Source organism: Indicator indicator, chromosome 3, assembly GCF_027791375.1.
Source record: "Indicator indicator isolate 239-I01 chromosome 3, UM_Iind_1.1, whole genome shotgun sequence".
Classification (NCBI taxonomy): domain Eukaryota; kingdom Metazoa; phylum Chordata; class Aves; order Piciformes; family Indicatoridae; genus Indicator; species Indicator indicator.
Window position 1 is genome coordinate 9,471,931 of NC_072012.1, and position 11,460 is coordinate 9,483,390.

Sequence of the window (11,460 nt, forward strand, 5' to 3'; positions counted from 1 at the left end):
CTGTTGTAGAAGGCATGAGTGTATGCTAAGTGACCTTGCTCCCTGCTGTGAGGATTTTCTTCATCTGAAACACGGAGCAAAGGTCTAACCCTTGTTTAGAAATTCTTGGTTAGTGTAAAAGATTTGCATAGCAATCAGTGTTTTTCTTGTTCTTTAATGTTTACACTGGATTGGTGTAAATATTTTTGTATTTCATTGGAACATGAACTAGCTAATTATATATGTAAATGAGATTTATTTTCCAATGTATCTCTCTATTTATGACAGATCAAAGTGCATAGTTAAATCTTTGAAGTGATAATTGGTGTGGGCAAATGCATTTCAAAATTCTGTGTATGGTTACCCTTATTGTATTCCTTTCCTGAAAGAGGGACTAAGGAAAATCACAGAATTAAATGTCTTTTCCAACAAACTGTCTTGGGGACTTCCCTAGCTACAAGCATTTGTTATTACAATCAGCAACCACAACAGAAAAGTCATATGCTTTTTGACTCCATACCTTTTATGTCTTTTTGAACCTGACATCTTCAAGCTTGTTTTTTTCATTCTTGTTAATATTTTTATGAAAATATTTTTAAAACCTGAACAGATGTTCTTTGTATTCTTTACTGTTTTTCAGACCTCTTTCACATCACCATTTAAATCTTGCATTTTTCTAGGCTGAAGAATCCTTAGTTGGTGCGGTTGTTTCTCATTAAATAGCTATCACATTGATTTCTCATTCCTTGTTACCTATTTCTGTACTTTAAAAAATTCTATATATTTTCTTTTTGAGATGAAGGGGTCAGAAGACTGCAATAATGGTATTTTTTGGGTTACTCCATGTTTTCCATAGTATGGTGCATAATACACATACTTGTGTATATTCCCAGCATCTAGTTTTGTTTTCTTGGCTTTTGTTGAAAAAAAAGATGTCTTTTCATAGAACTCCATCTTGTGACTTGGAGATCTTTTTTCTCAGTGGTGTCAGCTATTTCAGGGCCACCAATATTTATCTAGAATTAGAGTTGAGTGTGTGTGTTTGGTTTTTTTGTATGTGCCACTTTGGATGCTTTTGTGTCAAGCTTCACCTACCATTTTCTCTCCCCATCACTCAGTATCACTAAGTTCTTGTGCAGCTCTTTTCACCATCTTTTTATGACACAGTCAAGTTATTATGATCAGTAAAGTATATGATCAAAATATGTGCCTCCTTTTTCAGTATGTTGAATAGCATTTTACCTAGGACAGAAAGAGTGATTGCTCATCGGAATGGGCTGCCCAGGGAGGTGGTGGGGTCAACGTCCCTGGAGGTGTTTAAGAAAAGACTGGATGAGGCACTTAGTGCTGTGGTTTAGTTGACTAGATAGGCTTGGGCGATCAGTTGGACTTGACAGTCTTAGAGGTCTCTTCCTACCTGGCTGATTCTGTGACTTCCTGAGTTATTTCTTTTCAAAGCAGATCACTCTTGGCAATCTGTTATTGTCCATTTTGGTTATTAAATGACTATTAAATACATCATCACTACTGTTCTGTAAGTTTCTGTTGCTACAGATGGGTATCTGTGCCTATGTTTGCATGAATCTCTGAATACTTTTTGTTGATTTAAATGGTTTGTCAAACATACTGTCCTTTTCTAATTCTGAGAGTTATTAAACAGGACTGCATTGCACAGCCAGACACCTTATTGATTGTATGCACTACCTGCATTTTTATGCAGTCAGTTTCAGAAAGACACTCCTTACTGCAGTTTAAAGTCCTAGTTCTTGACTAACTACCAGCCAGGAGAATTGATCAAATGTATACAGAAGCATAGTCATGGACAGTGAATGCTATATAAGTATATATTTGTCCCAGGTCTAGAGAAATATGCACTGGTTATTTCACTGATGGATGGAGAGTATTTGCAGGAGTATTTTGCCTGTCAGGAGAGGACAGTACTGTTAGAATGTTATTGTTGATTTGTCGATGTTGTAACTCAGAAATGTAGTACTGATTAGCAAAATGATGGTGAACTCTGACCCTGAGAAATCTAATTCCTGTGGCATCTTATTAACAATCCTAGTTCTTCACAGAAGAAACCACAAAAATCTTGTCTGTAGAAGAAACCACAGAAAATAAATAGCAGCCACTAGACGTCACAGTAGGAATTGCACAATTGCAGTCGAGGCACCAGAAACTCACGCTAAGGTCCAAAAACTAATAGCTTCCTCCTTTATCTTCAAAAAGATGGATAAGGGTAAGTAGTTGTTTTGTTATAAGACATAGTCTATTCTAATTGTCATTTTTTCCACTCTCTTGTATTGTTGCAATATTGAGGATCCAAATACTACATCATTATTGCACCAGGTTGAAACAAAACAGCACTCCAATATGCGTCATGGCTTTCTTAACAGCATGTTTGCTGTTACAGTGGTGGTATTTGAAGTATGTTGGAAAAGGAAGGGTAGTGTTAAGTCCTAGCTGGCTATTCGTGACACCACATATAAAAATGAAAATTTAGTTTTGAGCTTTATTACGTTTTCTGTGACCCTTTTCCATCAATACAATTTAAGATTTAATTTGTACTATTCCATTAATTGAAAACGCTAGGAAGGAAGGGAGGATTGAAAAAATTCTGCATATACAGGAAAACATGACAAAAAGAAGCAGCCAGCTGCATAAAAGTATGATCATTTTTTAAAACAAAAGATTTCATTGGTAGTGTTAAAATATTAATTGTTATTTTAATGATGTCACTGGCAATTAAATGATGAAATATTAAAACATAAGCAATTTTCATGACATTTATAATGCCTGAAACCAATGACACTGCTCTGCAGTTGTGATGAGTGAGGAAATCAGTGAAAACTTAGATGAGAAAACAGTAAAACTGGTAAACAGTTTAATACTGCTTGATAAATCTCAGTTAAAAGAAACTGTGCAGACATGCAATAATTGGAATTTGATTAATTTAACCCATTTGCTATTCAGCAGTCCCCAGCAAGCCATCCAGGCACAAAATGCTCTCTGTGTTTTCACACGCAGAAGGATTCACTGTCATTTCCCAGGTTCATGCTCCTGCTGGGATAACAGTCCCTCTGAAGTAATGAAAAGTTAGAGTTGTGAATTCTTGTGAGATTCATGCCTCCCTGTAACTGTGCTTATCTGAGTAAGCTGTGATCCTGGATAACTGAAATTTTGTGATAAATCAGGTTTTTTGGCTACTATTTATATATGAGTATGTGATGTTTCAGTGTAGCTGCTCATATTTACTGACGCTTTACTCTGGTGAGACCTCACCTGGAGTACTGGGTCCAGCTCTGGAGCCCTCAGTATAGGAAGGACATGGACCTGATGGAGCAAGTCGAGAGGAGGGCCACGAAAATGATCATGGGTTTGGAGCACCTCTGCTACGAGGACAGGCTGAGGGAGCTGGTGTTGTTCAGCCTGGAGAAGAGGAAGCTCCAGGGAGACCTAATAGCAGCCTTCCAGTAGCTGAAGGGGGCCTACAAGAAGGATGGAGAGAGACTGTTTACAAAGGCCTGCAGTGATGATGAGGGGCAATGGCTTCAAACTAGAGAAGAGCTGATTTAGATTGGATGTTAGGAAGAGGTTCTTTACCATGAGGGTAGTAGAACACTGGAACAGGTTGCCTGGGGAGATGGTTGGTGCCCCATCCCTGGAGATATTTAAAATTAAGCTTGACTGGGTTCTAGGCAACTTAATCTAATTGAGGATGCCCCTGCTGACTGCAGAGGGGCTTGGACTAGATGACCTTCAGAGGTCCCTTCCCACTCAGGCCATTCTATGATTCTGTGATATATACAAGTAAATCAAAATGCCATTTTCAAAGCCAGGAATACTGGGCTTCCAGAAAGCTGGCCAGCATCAGATTTCATTTTGACAGAGGTTATAAGATTTTTGGACAAAGAAAATGTTATTCACTGAAAGATTAACTGACTGAAGAATGACTGATTCTGCTAATGCTAGCCAAGTGTTATACAGCTGCTGTAGTGCTGGGAAACAGATTATTTCTTTAATGAACTGTATTAGGTCAGTGTCTAATGACTCAGAGCTTTTCTATTTTTCAGACCTTAGTAGGTAACAGTTCTTAAAAAATCTGAAAGTTTTAGTCGTGTGTGGCTCAAAACAAGCTCTGACAATGTATACTTACACCTTTTAAACATATGTATGTGAAAGCCTAATCCCTGGGGAGAACCAAAATTTTGTCTAGTACCTATCTCTTTTGGTTTTGTTTCCCTTTTCTCCCTAATAAGCTCTACATAAGGTCTTCCATAGGTATATTTGATATAAATATAAAGGAGATGACATTACTAGAACTTCATTTGTTAGATTATTCATATCTAATGACAGAAGGAAACATGAAGAGTTAAACACACATAGGGAAAAGGTTATGAACTCTTCTTTCTTTCCAGACCTACATTACGCTCTTAAGATCTGGAAAGAACAGGGAACAGATCTAAACAATCAACAAATGGCAGTAGAGTAAAAATGCAAGAATGTTTAAGAGATTTGAAACAAAAAGGAAATTAAAAATCTCTGAAGCTTTCAAAAAGCCACCAAATTAATAAGCTGCTAATTTTTTTAATGTTTCTGTTACATAATGTATACTTTTAAAGCTGAAGAACACTTTGTTCTCATTTAAAGTGGTTGCTCACTGCACGATTTTCTTAAAAATTGTATGTTCATGAAAAATACAGATAAAGGATTTGTGTTTCCTGAAAAATATTAACACAATATGCAGGTTTTTTCATTACTAATTGCTACCTGGTACTAGAATGATAAGCCAGTGGTTAGCATCTCGTATAGACTATAACTAATTCTCTGTAAGCTGATGTGATAGGATTTCACTGATACAGGTATTAGTGGCAAGATTTGGTTGAGACAAGAGAACACAGATTTCATGCTAGTTAACTAAATTGTCTCTGTTTTCAGCTCTCTAATCAAGAAACAGAAGGGCAAAAAAACCCCACAGAAAATAAGTAAATAAAAGTAGGAACAGGAGATAAAATCAGAAACAGCAATACATGGCTGTATAAAAACCTGAGTAATTTACTCAAGTAATAATTGATGCTTCTAATTTTTGCACTTTTGAGCCTCTTGAGAGGTATTTGTGAATAAAATACAGCAGAGATCATTGAGGTTTTGGATTTGGATGCTCTTAGCTATAGCCATGATTTGAAAGTGAGTATCTGCACAGCTATGTGACCACTCTCCCAAAAAGTGCAGTGCATCATGTACAGAGCTCAAGAAAATGAAAGGTGACAGTTTCTGTTTCTTCTCTCTCTTTCTGAATTTTGTCCCTGTTATTCTGTCATTTTCAAGCTTCATTAGTATTTTGCAAAGTTGTCATGGTTTGCCACACCTGTGTAATCTTCTCCTTGCTCATTCCTTTATACCTGCTGGCTTGATAAGTAGTTACATATCCTGCACAGGCTTAGTTAATGCAGAAGGACACTTGAGAGGCTTACTCCTCTTACAATCTGGATACTTTTTTGAGACATTGAACACAAATCTTCAGGTTTCTTCCTGCATGATTATATTCAAGACCCAGCTTGTGTAGAAATGAAAGCATCACAGACTGTCAAATGGGCTTCTATTTCAAATTACATTTCATGTTGGAATAAGTGAAGCACAGCAAGTGGAAAAGAGACGACCTTGCTGCAATATTCTCCAGATTTGCAATTCTTTTTTTCTTTCCTCTCTTCCTGGTAAATCTTAAGTTTTGAATTTATGCTTTGAGAAAGTAAAGGATAGCGCATCCTCATTGAAGACAAAAGCTCTTGTCATATTAAATCTGGAATACAGCATCAGTTTCAAATCTAGCCTGTCTATAAATAAGCTACAGAAATGTGAAATAATTCGGTTTGAGGAAATGCATCAGAATGGAGCAGAAAAAAGCCTCTGTCAGACATCAGTAACGCTGAAAAGATTGTAAATAGTACATGTTCTTCTCTTCTGGAAATATTTGTGCTAAAGAAAATACATTTTGCATTTCTGTCAGATAAAACCCATATCCCCCAAAGTTAGTAGTCTACAGCTCCAACATACCAAAGATTTGGAGAAATTAATGTTAGAACAATGGAATTGTTTTGTTTGGAAGAGATATTTAAGATCATCAAGACCAACCATTAACCCAGTACTGGCAGGTTACCACTAAATCATCTCCTTTGGGACCACGTCTCCACAGCTTTTAAACCCCTCCAGAGATGGTCACTCCACCACTGCCCTGGGCAGCCTATTCAGGGCTTGACAACCTTTTCAGGGAAGACATTTTTCCTCATGTCCCACCTAAAAGAGCTAATGAACAATAGAAGTGTACCAAGCTTGGCCAGCACAGCAAATAACTTCTCCCTAGTTATTCTAGTATTTGTTACTAAGATGGGTTGTTGAAGATGCCTGTATAACAGTCGCTGTGCCAGGGTTTATTCACCTGTCTTACTATAAATTTAAATGTTAGTTCAGTTGCATTGTCTGTGTTAATTCATATGTTTCAGTTTGCTAGAAAATTCTATAGCCTATAATTAGCTACTTTTGGATGAAATATTGTGGATTGTTGACGTTCTAATGAAGTAAATGTCAAGTATTTGAGTAATGTTAGCATCTCCATGTAACAATCAGTTGTAGAATAGGTCTCTAGCATATGACACTTGCTGTACTCCAGTATTATGTTACAGATATAGAAAAGACTTCACTCATATATAAAATAATGGTATTTAAACTTATCTTACAATGATGCAATTTTGCAATAAGATTCCTAGTCTCCCACTGTCCAGGTTTTAACTGAGCTGGCAGCTGAGGTCTAACAGTCTGCTCACACACATTCCCAGATTGGGAATCGAGCCCCTGTGGCAGGCAAGACTTCTACCACTGCACTGGCAATGCAGTGCCCCTCTCCTCCCCTCCCCATGCCCACCTCCCCCTACCCTCTGGGTGAGCAAGAATAAAAAAAGCCCTGGGAGGCAGAGTTGAGATAAAGGGAGAGTTAGTGGTACCAGATAATACAAAGGAAAATACTGGTGTATGTAGCAGCAGGGGAACAGACAAAATGCAACCTGCCCGCTCCAGTGAACCCAAGCCAAAAGGGAAGCATCCCTGCACGCAAGCAGGGAAAAACCAAGAACCTGGAACTGGAAACTTCACAAGGCATAGGATGGACTCCAAATCCCATAAACCCTTTTCACCGCCAGCCAACCCTTTCTCTTTGCAGTGAGCATGAGGTCAGCATGGTATTGAATACTAAATCAGCAGATTCAGTTGGCTAAACCCATGACACCCACCTTTGTCACCTAACCATGAGCTCTGTGGTTTATTCAGAGTTACAAGTGTGCTGACTTAGTCGCTACAAATTCACATTGAACAGATGTGTTGAGCTCCTGCTGCATCTGTTCCCTGAATAGTACACTTAGTTTTGTTCTACCTTCTTCAAGCTCAATTTGTAAAATTCAAAGGAAATTATATTTGAAAACTTGATTTTCTTTTATTTTGGTTGAAACTGGCAAAGAGATTCAGTTAATCACTGTGAAGAGACATTAGGAAAAAGTTTTTCACAGAAAGAGTGATCAGGCTTTGGAATGGTCTGCCCAGGAAGGTTGTTGAGTCACCGACCCTGGATGTGTTTAAAGGTGGTTTGGATGTGGTGCTTGGGGATATGGTTTAGGGGTGAGCTTTGTAGAGTAGGGTTATTGGTTGGACTTGGTGATCCTGAGGGTCTTTTCCAACTGGAATGTTTCTGTGTGATTCTGTGAGAAGGCAGGAATGCAAGACAGGCAATAAGGGCACTGTGATTGTGCAAGTCTCGGCTCCATAGGAAACAAGCTAGCCATAGTGATCTATGGACACAACACAAATATCATACAGACAGATGCTGGAAGTCTTACAGACAGTTTGACACTACCCTAAAACCCAAACAAACTAAGAATGAAGTGACTCAGTAATGTGTGATGCAATACCTAATGCTCAGTTCTGATTGTCCTCTGTCAAAAAATTCTGAAGTAGCACGATTGCGTATCCTTGGTGTGCCGCACATTTTGTGTCTGACCACAAGAGCATTCTTTAAGCTTTCTCCACTTTAATTTCCAGTCTGCAAAATCAGACTAATTCCGTGGGAAATAATATAATCAAATCCTTAGATCTGCTCCTACTTACTATGCTCACTTGAAATTTGAAGAGACTATCTCACGGCACTGCTGTCAAATCTTACGATTAAATAATTGTATCAATTATAAAGACTGCTAAAGCAGAACAAGATAAATATACAAAAATCCATAAGATAAATTGATAGGTTCAATACTTTTCAATTTGGTAGACCCAAATATCTCAACACATAAACACTGAGCTATTACAAGTCTCATATTATTTGCACTTAGTATTTCTGTAGTTTTTGTGGGCACCCCCTCAGGTTTGTAGGATTGATTTCATGTGATAACACCAACTGCTTCTGAAATGCAGCTAAACTTCAAAAGTAGAGCAGTTGCATTCATACAGAATTGCAATCTAAATCAGGCTTGGTTTGAGCTAGCTTAGATGCCTCCAGTCACTCAAGCTTCCTATAAACAGAATTGCTGAGAACACAGACAAAGTGAATGGACTTGTTCTCAGAGAACATAAGATAGAAAAGAATGAAAAAGAAGGCCACAAGCTTAAAATTGTAGAAGGAAATGTTTGAAAGCAACACATAATGTAAGGAAATGGAATCTTTGAGATGATTTAATAAAATCTAAAATAACTTCTTTATACAGTTAATGAGAATCTATTGAACTATTTCAGGCATGGTATGAAAATTATTATGTAAACACCCATATTTCAGAACTGAAGCCAATTTTGAAGATAAATCACTATCTGATAAATCACTAAAGCATGCTAAGAACATGAATGGTTTCATTTAAGGCAGTGGACCTATTCATGTTTAAAGATGGTATGCACTTAAGTGCCTTACTGGCTCAGGAGCTAATAGTTCAGTGGTAGACAGTAACGCAATTATGGGCAGGTTCTTTAGAAGGTGTCTCTTACATCTGTCTTTTACTTTTTCCTAAAACAAATAGTCTGAGTTAATGTCAAAGGCAGGATATTACAATACACAGACAACTGGTCTGATTCAGTAGGTATTTCACGATCTTATATTTTCTTCTAACTAGCAATTTTTCAATGCTAGTTTTGTTTTTCCTTTTACTCCAGTGCATGGAGGAAAAAGGAAATAGGAGCTCTAACTTCTGCATGATCCATTTGACCTCTCTAAAAAAGAGGTGTATCCATTAGGAAATGTAAATTATTAGAAATGTAAATACTAGGAACAGACAAGGGAGATCACCTTTTTTAAACATTATATAACATCCAGGATTTTATTAAGTAGATGAGAAAATAATTTCATTCTTCAACAATGATGTCACTAAGCTTTGCAGCCCAAATGGTCTTCTCATTCTTGGCAAGTAACATTAAATAAAGAATGTATGGTTTTCAAATGCTGCTAAGATTCAGTAAAAAGCATTTATACAAACAAAAGCTGTTGTGTCTAGAAACTGTTGTTTATCTTTAGAATGGAGCCATGTTAATAGTTTTAATATGCTAAAACATGAGGTCTTAGATGCACAGAATAATCGAATTATGATCATCTGTCTAAACAACACTGTCATACTATGATCCCAATTAGAACTATGAGCAAGAGAAAGAGAAGATTCAAAGGTTGAAGCCTCAGGCTCTGAGGAAGTTGTGCACAAATTAGATGCCATACAAGTATTTTTTCATTCTCACTTTTCAGGGGAAGTACAGTTGTGTTTCTAAATTTTAGCTCCATTTTCTTGAATATATAGAGAAGATACTAGTAGGAGTGATGCAGCTGACATGCCTGGGGGATGAGTTGCATCCAGAGGGACAGAAACAAGAATTAAATATAGCTTTGGTGAGCTGCATGCCGACCTTGACTACCCTTAGCACATGACGATGCAACTTTACAGCTAGTGCAGCCCATGAGCCAGTTTGATTCTTGCTGTTTTGGCATTTCAGAGGAATTCAATGTCTGATTTTCTGAACCCTAACTTCTTCCTCAGCAATCTAGCAGGACAATGAGGTATTATGCTGTCCTTTATACCTTGGCCCATTGGAACTAGGGCAAGGATGTATCATCTGAGTGTCCTTTAGTCAATGCCTTATTGACCCCATACATGTGAAAAACATTACCTGTTTGGGTTTGGAAATGCTAATTTGTTAGTGCTTGTAATGTGCAGTCATCTGTTCCATGCAGAATTCTGTTATAACTTTAATAAAAGATTATAGTGAGTGGAAACCTAACTAAATATGACCTACAAAAGAGACTCAATATGGCTTCTATAAAGGAAAGTTCTCCCTGGGTGATCTTTCAGAGGATCAACACAACATTGTTGCTGAAAATACAGTCTGTGTGTAGTTAATGCATTTGATGAAGTCCCTCACTGAAAGCTTTTGGGAAAACTAATCAGCCATAGAACAAAAAGGAAGGTCTTTGTACAGCTAAATGGTTGACTAAAATATTGAGGATAAGTTTAAGAAGTCAGTTTTAGAACAAACAGTGTTCGTTTGCAAAGTTCAACAGCAGTCTATGCTAGGATTTCCTCTATTCAACATGCTCAAAAATATCCTGGAGGTAGCCACTGAGAAGAAACGTTTGTGGAAGATAGTAGGTTATCCCAGATAGAAAGGAGAAGAGAAGACTGTGAAAAAACTTACAAAACTGAGCTGAAATCTAGTCTAGATAGATGTGAAGTGATACACATGGTGAAAACAGCTCTGCAGTTATATGTAAAGTGAACCAGCTGTTACCACTCAAGAGCAAGATGCTGAGGTTATGATCTTTAGTTTCATAAAACATTGATTCATTGCTCAATGACAGTCAAAAGAACAAATAAACTCAGGCATTTTCAGGATTTAAAACAGAGAACACCATTATGCTGCACCATTATTCCACCATGTACATTTATAATTCAGCCATGGTTTGGATAATGTGCCACTTCTGACCCCTTGATCTCAGAAAAGAGTGTATTGAAACTGGAAAATGTTCAGAGAAGGTATGGAGTTCCTAGAGAAGGGATGGATTAGCAGGCTGGGCATTTTTCTAGCTTGGAAAAGGGTAATTTGGAGAGCTGATAACAAACCCACAGAATCCTTGCTTTCATGGGGGCAGTTGATGCAGATCAACTGTTCACTGTCTCCTCTCAAACAAAAACTAAATACCATCAAATAAAACTGGCTAAACCAACTTCGAAACAAATGTAATATGGTTGCTCTTTATGCAAAGGGTAGTTGACCCATGGAATTGCTTACCAAAAAGCACTGCAGATGCTCAAATTTCTGTGTATTTTAGGGGAGAGTAAACAAACATTTAGAAGAGAAATCCACTGAAGTTTACCAAATAGAAAAATGCCATTAAGCTAAGGAAATTGTATGACATGAATATACTTGCAGACTGAGGGACTATTGCAAGGATAGTCACATCTGATTTTTCTT